Source organism: Hyperolius riggenbachi, chromosome 10 (assembly GCF_040937935.1).
Source record: "Hyperolius riggenbachi isolate aHypRig1 chromosome 10, aHypRig1.pri, whole genome shotgun sequence".
NCBI lineage: Eukaryota > Metazoa > Chordata > Amphibia > Anura > Hyperoliidae > Hyperolius > Hyperolius riggenbachi.
In genome coordinates, this window is record NC_090655.1 from 186127188 (window position 1) to 186149564 (window position 22377).

At 42.1% G+C, this 22377-nt stretch overlaps 1 protein-coding gene across 1 annotated transcript in view; it reads left to right on the forward strand.

Annotated features, from left to right (window-relative positions):
• LRMDA (leucine rich melanocyte differentiation associated) overlaps window positions 1-22377 on the forward strand; it is a 1235169-nt gene that overhangs the window by 76087 nt on the left and 1136705 nt on the right. The window lies entirely within an intron of this gene.

A 22377-nucleotide genomic window follows, 5' to 3' on the forward strand; every position in this document is an offset into this window, starting at 1 on the left:
GACAAAGGTTTTTTTTTTAAATGTTTAATTAATAAAAAACTAAAGATCGCAGCAGTGATCAGAAACCACCAAAAGAAAGCCCTGTTACTGACAAGAAAAGGAGGTAAGATTAATTTGTGTTAAGCTGCATGGCCGTGCAGTAATCCATTAAAGCTGCGCAGTGCAAACCTGTGGTCCTCAAATGGTTAAAATACTTAGAATACTTAGAGTCTGGAGGAAATACATGGTTTTAAAGTGATCCCGAGCTTTGGCTTTGAGCTTTGGCTCGGGATCACTTTAAAAAAAAGTCTGGAGGAAATACATGGTTTTAAAGTGATCCCGAGCCAAAGCTCAAAGCCAAAGCTCGGGATCAAAATCAGAGCCATACCTTAAAAGAGGGAAGCCTCAGGATCCTATTGAGGCTTTCCTCGCTGATTTGAAGTTTCCCGTTGTTGAGCGGCCCCTCTCCACATTGGGAAAGCACAGCCCTTCCTTCTGAAGCGTGGGTGTGCACTAGCCATGTGAGATTGCCCACACATGCGCAGTAGGCTCTGGCTTACTGCACATGGGCAGGCTGGGTCGGCAATTGCGTGGCCACGCTGGAGGAAGAAGAGCTGCGCAGCCCCGATATGCGCCTCGGGTGCGCTTGTAATCAGATGGACCACAACAAGGACAATGCACCCCCCATTGGACTGAGTGTGCTCTTGGACATGTGTCTATATACTGAAGAAAGAGAGAAAGGTTGCCCATATTTATAATATCACCACTCCAAATAATATGTCAGTCAATCAGTTTATTTAAACAATGCATGATTGGAACAATAAGGGTTAAAAACATCTAAAATTCATGTATCCTCCCAGAAAACAATAAATCATGTATGAACAATAATTTATTAATATAGTTTTGTAACTGGCCCACTCTTTTATGAATGATATAGTATAGTCAATATTTATCACTGTGACGTGCCAGTGGCCTCACTTGTTTCACACCTATTACCTGGTGGCTTATATGCAGGGTCGGACTGGGACATTGGGGGCCCACCAAAAAAATTTCAACCTGGGGCCCACACATCCCATGATTGCGGTGAAAAAAGGGCGTGGCCATGCACCGGAAGGTGGGCGTGGTCATGATGTATTATGGACAGGGCCAAATGTACATGATCTTAGCATCATTGTAATTCAGAGACACTGCTGCCCAGCAAAACTTTGCATGGAGTCCCCTCTTTCAATATAAAGTAATGTCCTACTTTGCAGAGGTTGCGACCGCAGAGGTTGCAGAGGTTGTGACCGCATTGGGGCCCTTGGGCCAAAGGGGCCCCGAAGGGCCCTCCCTTAACTACAGTATTACCTCTCTATTGGTCCTTTGCTCATAATAATCACTTCTATAGATACTTTGAACAGTGGTAATCATTAACAAGCTATTTCCCATCCCCTTCTTGCACCTCTGAAACTGTAGTTGCCATAGGCAGGTTTTGGTGCGTTGTATCAATTGTTATGTATAGAGTACTTGGGGGGGCCCCATTGTAAAATTTGCATCGAGGCCTACAGCTCCTTAGCTACGCCACTGCTCTCAGCATGAGTGATTACAGCACTGAGAAGAGAATTTTTGTGCTGCTGGCAGCAATTGGAGCTGTGTCAGACAAGGAGGGGGGGAGGGCCCACCGAGGGAAAAAACTGTACTACTGTGGCCCAGTCCGACCCTGCTTATATGTAACTTCAAACAGGATCTGTTAGCCTTACACCTTGATTAACCATTTTAGCCCGCGGGGATTTTTCACTTCATGCATCAGAGCAATTTTCACCTCCCATTCATTCGCTAGTAACTTTATCACTACTTATCAGAATTTATTGATCTATATCTTGTTTTTTCCGCCACCAATTAAGCTTTCTTTGGGTGGTACATTTTGCTAAAAATATTTTTTTAATAAATGCATTTTAACAGGATTAATAAGAAAAAAAATGGAAAAAAATCATTATTTCTCATGTTTCTGCCATTATAGCTTTAAAATAATCCCTGCAACCATAATTAAAACCTATGTATTTTATTTGCCCCTTTGTCTCGGTTATGACACAAATTTTGTCCCTATCACAATGTATGGCGCCAATATTTTATTTGGAAATAAAGGTGCATTTTTTCCGTTTTGCATTCATCACTATTTACAAGCTTATAATTTAAAAAATGTTCGTAGTATACCCCCTTCAAATGCATATTTAAAAAGTTCAGACCCTTAGGTAACTATTTATGTCTTTTTTTTTTTTATTGTAATTTTTTTTTTTCATTAAAAATTTTATTTGGGTAATATTTTGGTGTGGGAAATACACGGTTAATTTTTAATGTTATTATAAGTGTAAATTGTAATGTAAAAAAAGTTCTTTTTTTCCTCCTTGTGCTTCTCGCTAACCGGAAGCACAAGGGGGACGCGGAAAATTTTACGTGCAGAAAGACTGAAGCCTCTTGTAAGAGCGCTTTGGTTTTCCTGCTGGGGATACGGATCAGTGATCGGGAACCATGTTCCTGTTCACTGATCCCAGGGCTAACGGGGGACAGCACGGGGGCATTAGGGCGCGATTGCGCGCGGGAGCACGCTGAAGCGCGGCACCGCAGCAGAGCAGCCGCCCGGACGTGAGCTTCACGTCCGGGCGGCAGAAATGGTTAATTTGCATTTGTAGAGACCACCCCCTGCTGCTTAACCCTCCTGGCGGTTTAAAAAAATCCACCAGGGGGCAGCAAAGTAGTGTTTTTTAATTTATTTTTTTTTCATGTAGCGAGACAAAGTCTCGCTACATGATAGCCGCTGGCGATCGGAGATCAGGAGATCCCGTTCAAAGAGCGGGATCTCCTGGAGGGCTTCCCCCGTCGCCATGGCGACGGGCGGGATGACGTCATCGACATTGTGACGTCAAAGGGGACTCCCATCCACCCCACAGCGCTGCCTGGCACTGATTGGCCAGGCAGCGCACGGGGTCTGGGGGGGCGGTCGCGGCGCAAGGAATAGCGGCGGATCGGCGGGTAGCGGCGGCGATCGGATGCTACACGCAGCTAGCAAAGTGCTAGCTGCGTGTAGCAAAAAAAAATTATGCAAATCGGCCCAGCGGGGCCTGAGCGGTGCCTCCCGGCGGCATAGCCCGTGCTCAGCACGGGCTTACCGCCAGGGAGGTTAATATCCTAATCCACTCTCAGCTGAGGAGGCCTTAAAGAGAATCTGTATTGTTAAAATTGCACAAAAGTAAACATACCAGTGTGTTAGGGGACATCTCCTATTACCCTCTGTCACAATTTCGCCGCTCCCTGCCGCATTAAAAGTAGTCAAAAACAGTTTTAAAAAGTTTGTTTATAAACAAACAAAATGGCCACCAAAACAGGAAGTAGATTGATGTACAATATGTCCACACATAGAAAATACATCCATACACAAGCAGGCTGTATACAGCTTTCCTTTTGAATCTCAAAAGATCATTTGTGTGTTTACCTTCTGTCCCCTTCTTCTCTCATGCACTGAACATTACAGGCTTCCTGCAGACAGCTCTGCCTGTGCCTGTGTTTGTAATTCCTCAGTATGTGTCAGCCAGCTACTTTCACAGCCTAACAGAGGAGGATTTTTATCCAGCTCTCTTCTATCACTGATAAGATAGCAGAGAAGCTGCTGGCTTATGTAAATAAAACACACACTGGAGTGTGCATAGAGGAACAGACCAGCACGGAAGAGTTGGCAGCCTTCCAGACACAGGCCGACAAGTCTGACAAGGGAAAGATACATTGATTTATTACAGAGACCGTGATAGTACAAAGTGCTGCAGTGAGCCAGAACAGATTAGAATAGGTTTAGGAACTTGTAGGAGGGTAGAAAAAACGTTGTAATTTTTGTTACAGAGTCACTTTAAATCAACTTTGGGTGACACGTCAGCTGGGTGCGCTTTTATTAAAGGGTCGCTTTTTTTGTAACGGTGGACCAATCTGATTTACAAATTCTGCAACACGCCAACGGTAACTTCCTCTGTTTGATAACCTCAGTTTGGTTGCTGAACACCATCCCAGCTTTGACAGACCATCATGGAACCTCTCGATGTCACCATCCCTTCCCTTTAGATTGTAAGCCTTTGGCAGGACCCTCTCTCCTTGAGTATTCTACCTGATCGTGCATCCTGCTCACAGAATAACAGGATCTTGTATTACTTGAACTACTACTCCAGTGGAAGATTTGGCATTGTGTGTCTAAGGCTAGGTCCACTTGTCCGTTCAGGATCAGATCCGTTTCAAATGGATCCGTTTTTTTTCTAAACTTTTTTTCTTTCTTCCCTCCGTTTTTTCCTAAAAATGCTTTTTTGCAGCATACGTTATCAGTCCGTGGGAAAATGCTGCAAATCCAGACCGTCCATTTAAAACGGATCCCCCTGAATGCAGATGGATCCGTTTTTTTTAAAGTGAAGAAGGATGCTATTTTTAACATTGGTATCAGTGGCTCCATTTTTGATCTGGGCCAAAAAACGGAGCCACGAATACGTTTTTAAAACAATTGTGAACCTACTCTTACTGCTTATTACCTGTATTGTGTTGTCTGTCACCCCTGTTATCATTGTCTGTAACCTTATTTATTGTAAAACGCTGCGTAATATGCTGGTGCTATATAAATCCAAGAAATAATAATAATAATGAGCACACAATATATATGAACCCGGTACAGAATATCTATTGTAAAAAGTGCCTAGCGCATATTAACAATGCATGAATATAATCAGTCAAGAAATACATAGTCAAGTACCTATTTATGAAGTGTCAGTTCCATTCAATAAAGTGCTATAGTTTCTGGTCAGTACTAATGTGTTAGGTGTATAGCAGGGTATATGTATTCATCACTTGGTAGATATTAAGTGGGAGTGCACAGCCAGGATGTCTATACAGTGCCAGTAAGGAGGAACTAGAGGTTCATGGTAGACTGGTCCACCGATATCGCAGCAGTCAGGCTGATTTCTCAACACAAGAAGACAGGAAAGTTGGCCTTTTTTCATCTGCCATGCAAGGTATTCTTTCTGTGTACTGTAACTTGCCTGTGTCAGTTTATCCTCTTCTCAGTGCGGCCACGCTTTGGGGGTCTCATCACTTGATTGCTCTGGCTGAGAAGGATGGGTGAAGCCTCTCCAGGATCCAGAGGCTTCCCATACCCAAGGTAAGTATGCAGATTGGCAGTAGCAAACCTTACGGGTTTGCGTTAAATAAAGAACGTGATTATGTGGAGAAATAATCAGAAGATGCAACGTAAATTAAATAAAATGTTTCCTTAACTGATTAAATGAAAATGGTCTTTCCTTTTTAGATGACCCTCGTATTTAGAAGGAATGTCTATATTGTGTGGCTAGCCAGAACATTTTAATTTTACATGGTATTTGCCCCCAAAATCCGAGGTGAATGAACAAAAAAAAAAACCGATAAAACATACCTTTAAATTATGTTTTTGCCATGGCATATGCGGGTGGTAAGAAGGAAAATTACTTTAGTTTAAATGTCTTATTGAAGTGCTTTAGAGTGATGATATCATAATCGCACTAATACACTTAAAAGCTTGAATGGATTTAGCATTTATTGAACAAAGCTCATTGAGACAATCTAAAGGATGTCTTCTGGCTTCCCACTATGATAAAAAGGACAATATTGTTCATGGCCTCAGTAAAATCAAATGCATTTTTTTATTTTATGCCATGTTGTAATTACATTTCAAAAGCTTTCTTACAAGTTGAAAGAACAAAAGGGCTGTTTTTTATGACTCATTAGAAATGCTAATATCACAACTGTCAGTTCCATTTTTCTCCATTCCTCCATTTTATTTCTTTCTGTCTTTCTGTTATTGTGGACCTATGAATTAATTCTGTCACAGTTAATAAAAACATCTTTTTTTCAGCTTGAATGTATTGCATACAATGTATGGATTCTAGTAGGTAACAAAACCTTTAGCATTTTGACACGGAAGTCTGGAAGGTTTGAAGGTTACTTGTACGTGTCAAAAATTTTCATGTTTTGTTGATTTTTGAAAGAAACGGTTCCAGTTGCAGCATAGGGAGCTTCACACTGAACAATAAATGTTGCTCCAAAACCTCTCAATGGCGTGGTAGCACTAAACTGTGTTAGGCAGAATTATGTACGTAAAGTCTTGCGCACAATAAGTAACATGTAATGCATTGCATGTAATGTATTGACTTCTGCTTTACACAGTTTAGTCAGTGCACACAAACCTTTTTTGTTTAACAGTAATAGTTCTTTCTCAGATGTGCAAGATGCTTATGAAACCTAAGCCTATTTAAAATCATACCATCATAGATGCTGACTTTTGAACTGTGTGCCAATAGCAAGCCAGGCTGCCATTGTCCTTTTTAGTCCAGAGAATGCAGCGCCCATGACTTCCAAAATGAATTTCAAATTTATTAATCATCAGTGCGGGTTAAACACCCATGCTGTATATTGCGTCACAGCGTTAAATATGAATATAATTTTGCCTTCTTAAAACAGAAGGTAAGCAATAATTCAGCCTTAAAGTGGAACTGTAGATACTTTTTCAACACACTGCTTCACTTACCTGGGGCTTCTGCAAGCCCCCAGCAGCCATCTTGTCCTGCGCCGCTCCTCTACGAGTCTCTCTTCTCCCGCCGCCGCTCCATTTCGTACCTCGACTTGTAAGTTGAGGCCAGCGCAGCACTGACAAGCATATCTTTTCTTTGTGTTCCCCTCTGCAATAGCAAGGAACACGAAGAAAAGATATGCGTGGCCAGAGCCACGCAGGCGCAGTGGCCAGGCGGCGAAACCGAAAGTAGCTGGCGGCGGTAGAACGTAGGCTTGTGGAGGACCGGCGCGGGACAGGACGGCTGCTGGAGGCTTGCAGAAGCCTGAGGTAAGTGAAACAGTGTGTTGAAAAAGTATTTACAATTCCGCTTTTAAGTGAGAGCATAGCTTATAAATTTTATAGAGCTACATGAACACAGCATGCATACAGCCTGTTTCTGACTTTCTGGTTCTCATCAGTACATGGCAAGGATTGATATGTCTTTATGTACTCATCCAAGCAGTAAATATGTGAATCTCCCGGGAACTGCAAGGAGACTTTCTGACTTTTAAGGCTGTAAGTTGGACAAGTGAGATCCATTGCAACAGGTATGTATTCTTTAAACTGCAAAAACGAAATGTTTGTGCAACTTGCCTTTAGATAGTTCAGCCTCATATTGTTTAAAGGATACCCAAGGCGACTTAATTTAAACAAATGCAGAGAGCAGGCATGTATAGGCAGTAGTCCTCATGCCCACCGCTCTCCCTGTTCACCTCCATCCCCCTCTGTTCACTTGTAATAGCTTCTGCACTTTGCACTAGGTCAGCTAGGGCACACACTGCTACACAAGCACTGGCCTGGTGGTTAGTGTTGCTCTGTGTGTATGCTCTAGTAATGACCCTTTGCACATGTGCAGAGCGCTCCTGGCAACGGTAGTGCGATCAAGGAGGCGCACCACTAGGCCAGCACTTGCACGGTAGTGCATGACCTGGTGTGCAGTATGGATTCTTTTACTAAAAAATCTGTACAGTAAACTATACAGCACTTCAATTTTTTTTTGTAAACTTTATTTTACTTAGTAGGTGTACAGCTTCCACTTGTAGCCCCACTCCTAAAGGAAGAGCTCATAGGTGCTTCTCTAGGACTAATCAGAAAAGCACCTGTGATCATTTCTACTAGGGGGCGGGGCTACAGACAGACGCTGGAAATACAGACACCCAATAAGTATAATTAACTTTATTTAAATTCCTAATCGCTCCCCTCCAAATTGCAAATTGCGCTCAAAATGTAAATCTGTAATCTGTATTATAAATCTGTAATCTGTACTGTAATCTCTATTTTGAACTGCAATTTTTTTTATCTTTGCCACCTGCAACTAGTGTTGCATGATTACTTGTTTTTTAATAACCCCAAGCTCTGGAGAACCTCAGAAAAGCAGGTCCAGTGCGTTAACTTTATTCATATTGAGCATTAATAAATTATGTTGTTCTAAAAGAGGTTTTTTAATTATTTGTACAATATTTAGCTTCTTTAACTCGTTTCTTTTAATTCAATTCCAATATCTTGAATCTGCAAAATTGCTTTAATGATAAGTCTGCTTTACCTTGGGATTGTCAGAAAAGCAGCTGGTTATTTGCATTTTTCTTTGACTTGAAGAAATTCAACACCTTCCTTTTCCGTGATTGGTAAGCGCATTTTACTATTTTTTTGAAGCCCTTGTTAATGTTTATTTCATTTTGTTTACAAAGTGCAATAAATCGCATAAGCAGTTTTTTCTGTCATAAGAAGCAACCCAAACACCTCTTAAGGGTTTTGAATTGTGCTGCTTTTAAATAGTACATTTTTTAAAGCTCCAGTCATACTTATTCCATTCCTTTACTGATTGCAGAGTGGAGAGCAAACTTAAACAACAAGCTGTCCATGCTCAGCTCTTTATTTCTGCTCTGTTTAATGTCTGCCTCCTGACATTCCCGGCCAGACATCATTTTAATGGTATGTAGTGATAAAGCCAATAATATGTCAAAATGATTGATAATCTAAGCATTACAGCAATATGACTTTGCTGTCCTCCTCTCAGTCGGCTGTGATGGTTTCCAAATTGAATTCTTACAGCCTGGAAGTGCATGTGGACGCGCACACATGCACAGAGCTTGTCTGTTTTTTCTTAGCTGTCCAATTACGCTGAAAGAAAAGCATTTAATTTGGTGTTTTAGAAGTGCTGGAAAGCATTACTCTACCTTTGTTTATCCCACCTTAGTGATTCATATTAAGATTTATATCCAGAGAAGGTGCAGAAAAAGATAATTAGATTTATCTCTGCAATGTAACACTAACATTTAGGTGCCACAGCAAGCTAAAATGTGGCTGATCAGGTTAGTATGAATCCCTATTGTTAGCAAACTCCAGAATGCATGTGCACAAAATATTTGATTTCAATTTGATTATCCCATTCCAAATAAAGGATAATATCTGGATGTTTGAAGCCTTTATGCAAGTGTACCTCCAAACTTTTTTTTCTCCAGAGACAGCAAATAATTAACAATAAATCCAGGTGTGTACTTTAGTCAAGAGGGTATTATTATAAATAGCTAGATAAAGGGCCAGAAGATATTTGTGAAGTGTGTTCCAGAAGAAAGCTGTAACTGTTCCTCTATGTTCCTCAACGTGCCTGGGTCTGAGTAGTGGAAATGCATTGTCTGGATGCTACCTTTATTGTTTTGTATCAGCAGCCCAGGTTGTCAGTCACTTCTCGCGTCTCTTTAACAGCAGTCACATGGTCTGGCAGTTTCCAATGCGTGTTGCCAAGGATGCAGCTTAGCCAGGTATGTTCTACCTAGTTGTTTGCCGGTGCCTGGTCGCCGACCAGACCACCCAAACGGTCTAGGACAACGCCAAAGAAGATAAAAGAGACGGCACACTACTGGCTGCAATGCAATTTTGCTGTGTATTCAAGGAACAAGACACTGTGTCTTATTCCTTGAATACACAGCAAAATTGCATTGCAGCCAGTGGTGTGCCATCTTTTTTATCTTCTTTGGACATGGTCTGGCAGTTTGCCTGCGATGGGTGTACTATTGCGTGGGTAGCATGTATTGTGGGAGTCTCACAGAACGTAAAGTATTTGGTTAGTTTAAAAAAAAGAATTGGACTCTAAGGCTAGGTTCACACTGGAGCAAAAAACTCTCAGATTCAGTGGTTTGTAAGTGGATGTGTAAACAGATCCTACGTTAAGCATAAGGTCCATTCACAATATCCACTTAAAACAGTGGAGCAAGAGCTGGAGCGCATACACTGCGAATGCTCTCAGAATCAGTGCAAGGCTATGAGAATGGACAGTGTCCATTTCCACTAGGCAGTCCTCCCCTTCCATTCCAAATCTACTAACTTGTCTTCTGTGTCTTCCGCAGCTATTTGGGTCCTCTGTTCTGACACTGCTGCTGTGCTTGGAGAAAAGTGCCATGAGGGTTCCCATTGCTTTTCAAAAGACCCATGGGAATCCTTTCTTGCACCATGGAGGATTCTTATTGGTTCAAGGTTGGACTAGTGAGAATCCTCCCTGTTGCTAGGTAGGATTCCCATTGATCTTTTACACTCCAAAGGGAGCCATATGCTTCTGCCGGGACACCTGGCACTTGTCCCCAAACACAGCAGCAATGTCAGCAGCACAGAGGACCCGAATGGCAGTAGCGTGTGACCAGAATGGTGGCAGTGACGACGGTGACCGCAGCGGACCAGATGCAAACATCTCGCCAGAAGCTACAATGGGGCACAGCTTGTCTGTTCAGGATGTGTTCAAGATGTGACGTTGGGCATCTGGTGTAGACTGGACCTTGCCATAAGGACACTTTTTATCACAAATTTCATTATTTTATATTTCTACTTTCATACCTTCACTACACACACAGCCTTGTGTTTCTCCCTGCTTGTGCCATGTGTCATTTGTGTTTTACATTCACCTTTTCATGTTTTTGTTTTCCACCCTGTTTTGACAAGAAATGGGAGTTTGTCTTTTGCTCTATAGTGTTTGTGCGATCTCTCTTCATTACCTTAAAGTATACCTGAGTTGAAAGTACAGTGTCCCATTTTACTTTTACCAATCAATACTTTTACTATTGATTGATGGAATTTGAGAACAGATGACATAGAAAGGACCCAGAGGTCTGAGTGTAACAAACTCTTAAAAAGTTTGTCCTGAAGGGAGGGGTGGACATAGAAGCTGATGCCCTCCTCGAAGGAGAAGAAGTTCCAACCCTCTTACAGAAGAGAAGAAATCTGGCATAACATGAGTTGTTACACGCATGAGCGCTATCAACAAACGTACATGCACACCTGCATTCAGCGAGGCACCATGAGTCCGCACATATGAAACACTGGTGCCCAACTGGGACATGTCACGGATAGAGTTGTTGTCGAACGGTTCACGAACCGTTCGCTGGTGAACCGCTCTCCCTGTACTACTTCCGGGTCACTATGACCCGAAGTAGTACGGCTGCGCTGGGCCTGCGGTGCGTGTGACGTCATGAGTGACGTCACGCTCATGCGCAGAGAGTGCCCGGCAACAGGCGTGTGATCAAAGACGCACCGCCCAGCGCTACCGTACTACTACGGGTCATAGTGACCCAAAAGTAGTATTGGCCTATAGAGATTCGCTGCCAAACTGTTCGCCAGCATCTCTAGTCACGGAAACCTTTATTACTAATGTTAGATTATTCTAGATATTTCCAGGAACGGCTCTCAGATTGAGCCCAACGTCAGCAAAGATGGGCCACCTAGTAGATTCTTAACTCATAAAGAAATATAAAGAAAATGTGGAATTAATGGATTTGAAGGTGACTGGAAGTTCTTCCTCTTGTAAAAGCCAGCTGTGTAATAAGGACTCTTGAACACGGCAGACTGTTAATCAGTTAATGTTTTCCATACAGTATATCTACACCAACCACCTCCTGTAGACTTCATTTTAGCTCCAGGGGTATAGATATTACGCATCTCATGCTCCCGAATGCACTCCCGCTCGCATTCATGTCGCCGCCCGTTAGTACACAGATCAGTGAATGGGAAAACTGTTCCCATTCACCGATCTAACTGCTCATGATCAATGAAACCAGCATCAATGAGATGCCGTTTTCACTGACTAAAGTGAAAGCCATACATGCGTTAATTCCGGTAACGCGTGTATGCAGTAAAACTAACACAATCAAAAAAAAGTGGGGGGAACATCTAGTGGCCAAATAGTAAAATTACACCTACATACACATCCTGTACACCTCCTATTAAATGAAACATCCATTAATTAACCCCTTACCTTTCCTCCTATATTTTCCAAAATAAAACTCTTTTATTAAAAAAATACATAAATAGTTACCTTAGGGCCTTTTTTTTATTATGTATGTCATGAGGGTATACATATTACTTTTAGTTTTGCAAAAAAGGGCTTGTAATTAGTGACGGACGCAAAACTGAAAAAAATAAACCTTTATTTCCAAATAAAATATTGCCGCCATATATTGTGATAGGGACATAATTTAAACGGTGTAATAACCGGGACAAATGGGCAAATCAAATATGCCGGTTTTAATTACGGTAACATGTATTATTTTAAAACTATAATAGCTGAAAACGGAGAAATAAGGATTTTTTCCCATTTGTTTCTTATTATTCCCAAGAAGTTTTAAATCAGGATGATACCATTTATTAGCTAACTACAAATGAATAAGAATGAATAAGAATGAACAAGCTCTGTTAACCATCCTATTAAGTGCCATCCTGTAGCCTTTTGTGGGGTCCCCGTAATTTGGCATAGTGAGCGGTATTGGATAATTGTCTTTGTGCCTTCTGAATGTAGTCACTGGTGTTCATTATGACTATGGCACCACCTTTATCCGCTGGTTTAATAATAATGTCCTTATTCTCCTTAAGGGATCTGATGGCCTGTCGCTCCTGTGGTGTTATGTTCTGGGCCAGTGTCTTTCTTTTACTCAGGATTCTGTCAGAGATTCTGCGTCTGAATTTGTTGATGTATTTATCCAGGGCCGGGTTTTTTCCTTCTTTGGGGGTCCATCTTTTTTTCTTTTTAGATCTGGTGCATTTTGGTCCATTATCCATTGTATCACAGGCTTCCTTATCATGGTAGTGTTCCTTGAGTCGCAGCTTTCTGAAAAATTCCTCCATATCTCCACAGAGTGCAATCCTGTCTATGGGTCTCGCAGGGCAGAATGACAGGCCTTTGGAGAGTACTGACATTTCAGCTTCAGTAGCCTGATAAGAGGAAAGATTCATTAGACCTATGGGTTGCTCTTTTTCTGCTGCTTGTGCATCCAGGCGTCCACTCTTAATTCTAAGTCTCTGAAGTTTTTTCTTTTTGTTGTTAATTAGGAATCTCTGTAGTTTCCCATAGAAGGTCTGTAGTTGATCCCATGTATATCCAGTGTGGTCATCATTCAGAGACAGTTTCAGGCTCTGTATCTCATCCTTTGTAATCCTCTTACGGTTATAGCAGACTCTTAAAAGGTTATTCCGTATTCTCTCCGAGCTCCTCCTGCAGATTTCTTCTGCAAACCTGCTATTGTATGTATGCAGGGTGGGATTCTGTATCCTTAGTCCTTGAGGTATAAGTTTTTCCTTTTTGCATATAGTCAAGAAAAAGATGTCGCTGTCCAGTTGTGCAAGTTTCTTCAGGTCTTTCTTTAGTTCCAGGAAAGTGCGGTACATTGCGGTATCTTCAAGCATAGTAGTAGCAGTAGGGTATTGTACCGTGTTAGCCATCAGTAAAAGCAAGAAGTTTTAAATCAGGATGATACCATTTATTGGCTAACTACAAATGAATAAGAATTAACAAGCTTTCGTCCTTGCAGCCTTCGTCAGGTTTACATCCTGTTAGTTTGCAAGCTGGTGGTACAGACAGCTTATATACATGCAACATCAAAAGGGAAAACAGATATTTTTTTCAAGCATAAATACATCATGAAGATGCCTTAATACAAACAGACCATCTAAATGGGGTAAGATAAGTATCCTTGTTTACTTTATTGCTCACAGACCTGGTATTAGGATTGACCCATTAATTCTTATCAAAATGTATCACCCCAAAAAAGCTTAATTGGTGATGAAAAAAAATATATAGATCATTTGGTTGTGATAAATAGTGATAAAGTTATAGGGGAAAGAAAGGGAGGAGCGCTAAAAGGGGAAAATTGCTCTGGTCCATAAGGGGAAAACCCCTCAGTGGTGAACTGGTTGAAACCCCTGGGGTTTTGGAGACTTCCAGGCTGCTACAGCTTGATCTAAACGATTTCTGTCATAGCCAATCTTAGATTTAAGGTTACTTAGCCTGGCAGGGGGTGCTGTGCTTCCAGGAAAGTCCTGATAAGTTTAATCTCATGAACTTTGCAATTTAGCCTGGCATAGCAGGGAAAGTTTAATTGTCAGCTTTGGATGCTTGTGACACTGTGACTGATCCTGAAACTGAAATATGACTGTGTGAGGTTATGATGAATTCAGTTTGCATTATATCTAAGCCGCCACACTGGGCCAAACAGCGGGTCGAAGATGAATAACGGGAGGATGGCGAAGTACTTACAAGAATAAAAGGGGTGGACAAAGCCCCAGGTAAGTAAAGGGGTACACTGTAGTTTCAAATTGGGTATCCATTACGTCTATGGACTGTTGGATCTCACTTCATCCTTTGGTTTCTTTCTGCTTACCTCTATCCTATTTTTTTCTTGCCCAAGTAAAAAAAAGCCTTATTTTCTTGTACATTTTACAGAAAGAGTGCACATTGAAAAAAATGGTATGGCTCCTCCATTAGATCTGCTAACCAATCCCTTCCCCAGACATTCAGACTGGAAGACCAAGAGGAAAAAGGTCCAGCACATCAATTCAGCTGTCCAGTGCAGTCATTTCAACATTAGTCCACAATGTCTTCTTGCTTGATTATAGTAATGCAGCTTGCCTCTCTGGACTGCATGCACTCCTGGTGCTTAAAGCGGTATAAAACCCTGACATAATATTCAATAAAAACATGTTTTCCTACTTTTTATATGCCATACGGTTAGCATATTTGCTTTTGTGCATAAGTATTATTATTCATTTAGAAATTATACGTTCCTAAAGTACATTTATTTTACTCTGAGAGCTGACTTTGCATTTTATTTATAACTGCTTTATTCATCCTCTAACTTAATCAGAAAGTATCAGAAAGCATTTATGCTTGTCTGACTTTGTTCAGGGGACCCGGCAGTGTGAGAGAAGGCTTTGTTTACATTTCTCATTATATACAATTAAACACAAGATAACATTATGTAAAGTTTGGAAGCGGCCAGCTCTGCTGGAAGGGAAGCTTCTAATGCTGGGCATACACGGCTCGTTTTATATTATCAATCGAGCCGCTGATGGCTCGATTGATAATATTCAACCTGTCCGATCACTGCAGCGGGTCGATACCGCGCTCGATTCCCGCGGGCAAACAATGGAAGAAACGAAGCGCAGATAAGTGCCCACGGGGACAAGCGGGAATCGATCCATGCGCACGCGCGGACGAGCGGTGACGCACCGTGTATTCCCACCATAAAGCCTGTGTTTACCCTTTGAATGTAGTTCTAGTAAAAAAAAAATGCTGGTTGTATATAATATGCTGTAAATAATCTATTAGAGCAAAGTAAAAATACTGGGTTTCATTCCGCTTTAATAACAGGAACCCCTCATGTCGGTAAACTACATTTCCCACAAGGGATCTGGGGTAACATCATTGTCCAAATTTGGCGACAAACTAAATTGATTGGCACCACCAACCAAGCAAAACCTGTTGAATGATTGATAATAGGCAGCTGGATTAATAGATGCATTGTTCTATTACATGACTACAATGGATGTACATCAGGGGACCTACTATATATAACATTTTGAAATCAGATATGTATGTGTGTGACTTTGAACTCTTTGGGAGAATTATTCATGTATCCCTTACTTACTTCCTCCTGGGGAGGGGGGGGGGGGTGATATTTAGTTGCCTCCAATACATCCTCCTTGACTTTGGAACATGGGAATTGTACTATGGCTTCATCCCCTTGAAATGTAACCCCTTACGTCGAGAGGTGTTTTTGGCTCATGGGCAAAATTAATTTTCTGTTTGTTTCTATCCGAATGCTTGGGCTAGAGTCTCCACCTTTAATTGTTTTATTTTCTTTTCCATCTTCACCTGCCCCTCCTCCTTATGCTAGTTTGGTAACAATATATTGGCAATCTGTCCTGTCCAGGTTTGTAATTAAACAGTACAAATGATTCCCTCATTGCCTGGAAAGACCTGCATGCCTAGTAAAATGTGCATAATTATCACTATCTGCATTTAATTAGCCGCGTTTCCCACAACCAATTAATGACTTCACTTCTCATTTTACACAATGTGATATAGATGAATATAATAAAAGTAGCTTGAATATGGAGTCACAAAATGTGAGACACAGGGCTCCATTCACCAAAACTTATCTCATGAATTGTCTTGTAATTTATGGTTTTCACCTTACCTTTATAAAACCTGTTAAGCACCCAGTGAGCATACTTAAAGGGACACTGAAGCCAGGAATAAAACATCAGTTTTGCTTTCCTGGGGCTTCTACTAGCCCCCTGCAGCTGTACAGTGCCTTCGCAGTCTCTCGCGGAGCCTCCGGTCCCCCGCCGCCAGCTAGTTCCGTTTTCGCTGACAGGCTTGGCCACATGTATTCTTCTATGCGTTCCTGTCCGCAATAGCATCCTGCGCCTGTGCAGGACACTATTGAGGACAGAGACATGAAGAACGATATGCGTGGCCAGACCTGCACAGGCGCAGAAAGCCCGCCGACTCCCTATCAGGGCCTGTCAGCAAAAACGAAACTAGCTGGTGGCGGGGGACCGGAAGCTCCATGTGTAACTGCGAGGGCACGGGACAGCTGCAGGGTGCTGGTAGAAGCCGAAGGCAACTAAAACTGATTTTTTTACTCCTGACTTAACTGTCCCTTTTAAAGCAAAAGTAAAGTAGTGTTGATTTAAAAATAATCAGGGGCAACTTATTTTGCCTTTGTGAGGGGGGGGGGGGGTGTTAGGTCATCATACTGAAAATATTGCCATTTTATCGAGATTATATACTATCTATAGCACTCCATGTTAGCAGGCCAAAAGAATCCTGATTAACACTCTCAGTCCCTGGCTGCAGCTCTATACTGTTTATGGCACTTTTATTGACCTGAGGAAGCGGGCCAAGACCTGTGAAACGCATGGTCTATTGTGCATGAATTAACATACCTTTTCCAGTAACTTTTGCTTTGTCTTTCTGAGAAGGTAAGACGTTACACTTCTCATCAGTATTATAGCTTACAATTATAAATACTCTTTGAACTAGGTCATCATAGTGAAAATATTGTCATTTTATGTAGCTTTGTTTTTCAGGTCAATTAGATAGAAAAGGCTCAAGGTTACCAAGGGAAGGTTCTGTGTGATAGTAAAGGTTAGGTCATAGTAAAATATTAGTAAATGGTATCGACATTTTACTCCTGCGTGCTTTTAAACGGGTGATTTTATCAATTGTACACTTGAAGTTTGTTTTTGTTTTTTTCAACTTTGAGCTCTTTGCAAGAAATATTCATGTATCCCTGATTTCCTACTGTAGGAGGGGGCCGATATTTAGTCACCTCCAATGAATCCTCCCATTCAACACAGCTTCAACAGAGAACCTTATCTTTTTCTAGAAGACATATCACAACTATACAGGCAACATCTTCAATTACGATTTAAATTGTAACTAACTGCATTATTATTATTGTTTCTAAAGTACCATCATCTTCTGTGGTACTGTACAGAGTGCAATACAGAAAGTGGCGGGGACAATAATTACTGGGGCATACGTATGTTCCTGGCGGTGGTTATTTGGGCGCAAGGAGAAGCCGAAAGATGGCTCTTATTGCGCTAGGTAATCTAGGGAAATATAACAAATATATCCACCTACTATTTACCTAATTTGTCCTTTTAATTCGGGGTCTGGCTATTGCTGGTGCCCAAATTAAAAAAGTGATTTTACATAAATTCCCTCTGCGCAGCTATAGCCGTAATTAACATTTCAGTCTATGGCGGCACCCAAATCATGCACTGCATGGTGCTGAGCAGGTGCCAAAATCAACCTGTCTCAGGGGAAAGATAGTTTCTAGTGGGTGAGCAACTGTTAAAAGGGAAGCATTTTTTAAGCTATTCTGTATTGGGTCAATTTTGCTACTAAAATATGATACAAAATCTTCAGCTGATAAACATGAGGATGGAGGATGTTGTGGGGGCAAGGCTGGGAGTTGAAGATGTTAAAAAGTTGTTGAGTGTAATGGGACTGTGAAGAAAGGAGTGTGGAGAAGTATGACTGTTCTGCAGGGTAAAGGGCGTCCCTGAGCTGTTGCAGCATTCGTTTATAATGTTGGAAGTCTTCTGCAGCAGTGCAAGGGGGAAAGAGGCACCCACATGGTAATAAATCCGTATTAAAAACCGCTAAAAAAGAAAAGTTTGAGGTGGCTTACCTCAAATGACAACAAATTCATATGTGAGATACACACATTATATTAAGCACTAGGAAACTGGTTTTGTGGATCTTTGCCCACTTCATCAGGCCAAATACATTGCCTAAAATCAAGGAATGCGCCAATTTGGGTGCCTCTTTCCCCTTGTGTTACCCACCCTCCTTTGGGATTGGTACTCTATTTTGGTTAGGTGTTTTCCCACCCCTACAGCCAACTTGGAAGCCTTGGAAAGAGTGTGACCATGTCCAGTGCCTTTGGACACCCGAGTGGAGTTGGGGTTGTTGATCTCCACCTGCCTTTAGTGGTTGGTTGCCCATCTGCAACCTCCGTTTGTGAGTACCACTATCTACCTAAAATATCCGACACTTTGTTGTGTTTTACTACACCATTGGGGCTCCCTTGTTCTCTGTGTTTTTTCTCCCAGGGTATCCCTCTTTGATTACCCAACACAGTTTCTTCTGCTTTAGTGCTCTTTTGCCACCCTGGAATATCTTTTCAGTTGTTTAGTGTGTTCATTCAGCCAGGGTTGTCTGTTGATGTGGTGTCAGTGTTGGTGACAGTGAAGTTCAGGAAGACAGGGAAGTTCATGACAGCAGAGACCATGTTGTAGTGAGTGTATGCTGTCTCATGGTCAGTGTAGGAAGCCAGAGTGCTCAGGGGTTTCAAGAATTAGCCAAGGAGCGATAATTCCTGCGTATGTGAGTGTAGTGCTGTGTTAGGGAAGGAATAGACAGGAGAGGACAGATTGTGAAAGTTATAAGTTTGTGGTCTGAGAGAGGTAATGTGGCAGAATAGTTTTTTTTATTAGAAAGCAATGCAAAAGCCTGCATGTAGCATTTTTTGTAAATTATTGCGATTCCATAACCAGTATAAAAAAGGAAATTTGCTATAAAATTGCTCCAACATCGCTTCCGCTTTTTGATGTGAAACATCCTAAACCACTTCAGGACTGCACTATTGGAAATCTTTGTTGTGTTTTGTGGATATTTGTGTAACGATTGTGGAACTTTCTCCGTGATCAGCGCACAACGCGTGCGCTGACACGGCGGAAATCCCCCACAAGCGTATATTTGCAGGCACCCAGCAGAAGGTGCTACGCACCCGTAGAGGGAAAATTCCTGTCGGCAGATGGCGCTGGGGAGTGCAGAGGAACCAATCCTCTGTACCTCCACAAATGCCAGACAGGAATTTGTACGAAGCGCAGAACGCAATCGCAAGAGAGGCGAATGAGAATGAGCAAAGGGACAGATTGTATGTGTGTGCGCCAATCTAGTCGCCACCCCGCGACCGCGCACACACAACAGCAGATATGAAATAGGAACGCGATTGGCGAGAGGTGCGATCGCCAGACGTGACACAAGGCAGATCAGAACAGAATACGAGGTTAGCAAAGGCACAGCAAATAATACAATGAGAATAACAAGGAAAATAACAAACGCTAGCTAACCGCGGACACCGCACTCATTCGCAACAGTGCACGCGGTTATGTGCGGTCTCCACGTGATAAGCACAATAGAGACAAGCACGCCTAACTAACCATTGACAGACAAACATGAAACAGAGGACGCGTACGCTTGCTTAACGGTTACCTCACCGAGCCTCCAGCAAGCGTAGCAGACAAGACAGACACACGAAAACAGGGACAAGCGAGAGATAGGATCCCCAGCACTAGCGAAAAGTGGCTAGCGCGATCCCAGGAGACAGAACAGAAGGATCCCCAGCGCTAGCGAAAATTGGCTAGCGCGATCCCAGGAGACAGAACAGAAGGATCCCCAGCGCTAGCGAAAAGTGGCTAGCGCGATCCCAGGAGACAGAACAGAAGAGATAGCTGGTAGCAACCGCTGCACCAGCTATACTCCAAGAACAGAGATCAGAACCATTTCCTGTCGACCACCTTTGGGACAGGACAATGGCAAAAGAACAAACAAACAGATAAACAAACCTAACTGCACTAGGGAAAACCTGCCTAGCGCAGATTCAGGAATTACTCTAAGCTGATCTTCAAATAAAGAGCATGGCTGACACTCCCGGCAGGAGTGTTACACAGGGCAAAATCCTTATGAACAGCAAAGCATTGTGGGACACACATAGTACTTATAGTACACGCCTCCAATGAATGTGGCCAGGCAATTTGCATGACAACGTATGCAAATTCCTCAGCAAGCACAAGCTGCAAAACTGACAGAAGCTCTTCTTTCCAGAGTCCTGCAGCATGCAAACCTACACAATGGTCAAAAGGCTGCCTGCCTGCACAGGCAGCTGAGCAAATCATCACAATTTGTTACTAAAGCAACCTAGATGTTCATAGCAGAGGTCCTGCTGTCCCTTGTTAGTCCTGAAGTGGTTAAAGCAAACCTGAAGTGAGAAAACTGAATTCAAATTTTATACTCAACCGAAGTAGAGAGATGGCTCCTGATAGTATAGAGCCTTCCCGTTCCTCCTTTTTAACCCGTCTTTCCAATGCATTAATGGGTAAAAGCTATTCAACTGAACAGCTCTTCCAAAGTACTTTTGTCCTCGCGTAGTTCTGAGGACAAGTGCATTGGTACTGTGCATGCACGAGTCTGCATCCTCATGGGCAATAATGAGCCACTCGTCCTCGGAACTACTCAGCGATGTGATTAGGTTCAAAAAGCTGCTCAAATGAGCAAGACTAATAGCTTTACCAGAGGAAAGCACTAATTTGACGGGCTAGACAGAGGAACAGAAGTCTCTATACTATGCAGTGCCTTCCCTCTACTGAAGTATCACCTGAAGTAAGTCTTCTCACTTCAAGTTTTTTCAAATTTGATGGTTTATGCCTAAGCTATATTTCTGATTTCATCCATAAGTATACCCCAAACTGTGCTCTTCCCATATTTATCACATACTTATTCAGTGCCTTTCCCCAAACTGCCACCTGTGCTCTTTCACTGGCCTACTTATGATATCCTCACTTATGAGTTCATAACTCGCATGGCTACTTGATTACTCACCAGCAGTGAATTATTTCCTTCATCCTTTAGGATTCACACACACCTTTAACATTTTCAAACCCCCAAAACCTCGCTTTCAAAGCTGTGTTGCTCTCTATTAATTATCCATTCAGTACCTAACAAACTACTCCAGACACAATCTTGTGTACAGCACTGCGTACATTTTTTGGGTGCTAAATAAATGAAGGTTGATAATAACAATGTCCCCATCACTGTCCATTCTGCAAACTGTTGGTGAGTTCATGATTTAGTGAACAGTCTGTGTTGCTTTAGTGCAACAGAAAAACCTTAAGACACCAAGTGAGCAGATCTATCTTAAAGCGAGCCTGTGACTTTAGAGGAGGAAAAAGTCAGATACTTACCTTAGTATTAGGAATCCTCTGGATCCTCCAGAGGCTTCCCTCGTCCTTCTCCAGACATCCACTGCTACCCAGGACCCTCTGAAAGTTTGTGGCCATGCTCCTGTACATGAATGAGCATGGCCACTCTCCTCAGGTGCATGGCAGCTTGTGCCTATGCTATAGCATGAAGGTCATGCTTGACAGAAAAAGCCAAGTCTAGGTTGTGGCTACTGCGCAATGCAGCCAGACTTCGTCGACAAGCCCATCCAAGAGGTTCTATGGCTCCCAGTGCTGTAATGGTGAGGAGCTCGGTGATTGGGAAATCCCTAGATCATCCAGAAGCTTCCCTCTACCGAGAGAAGTATTTATTTGGGGCATTGTTTCCCTACAGGTTTTCTTTAAGGTGGCCACACACAATACAATATTTTTACTTTTTTTTGTTGATTGAAAGTTGTGAGGAAGTTGTTTGAGATACCACCCACATGTGTTCGAAAATGCCGCAACTATGTAAAAAAAAGAATCATATACGACAAAAAAAAGTTGTTTGTACTGAAAAACATTTCACTCAATTAACTTTTGATCTTTTTTATTATGGATTTTTCAAATTGACATTGCTGTACATCTATCAATATCTCAGGCCATCATCATTCTCTAGTTAGCATTACAATTTCCACTGAACACCACATTGCTATTTAAAGAGAACCTAAATTGAGACGTATATGGCTTTTTCCTTTTAAAATAATACCAGTTGCCTGACTCTCCTGCTGATCCTGTGTCTCTAATGCTTTTAGCCACAGCCCCTCAACAAGCATGCAGATCAGGTGCTCTGACTGAAGTCAGACTGGATTAGCTGCATACTTGTTTCAGGTGTGTGATTCAGCCACCACTGCAGCCAAAGAGATTAGCAGGACTGACAAGAAACTGGTATTGTTAGGAAACCTCCATATCCCTCTCAGTTAAGGTTCCCTTTAAGGATTTGTTCATAGTGCTCAGTTACATTGCAGAAGAATTCTATGTCAACTCAAATT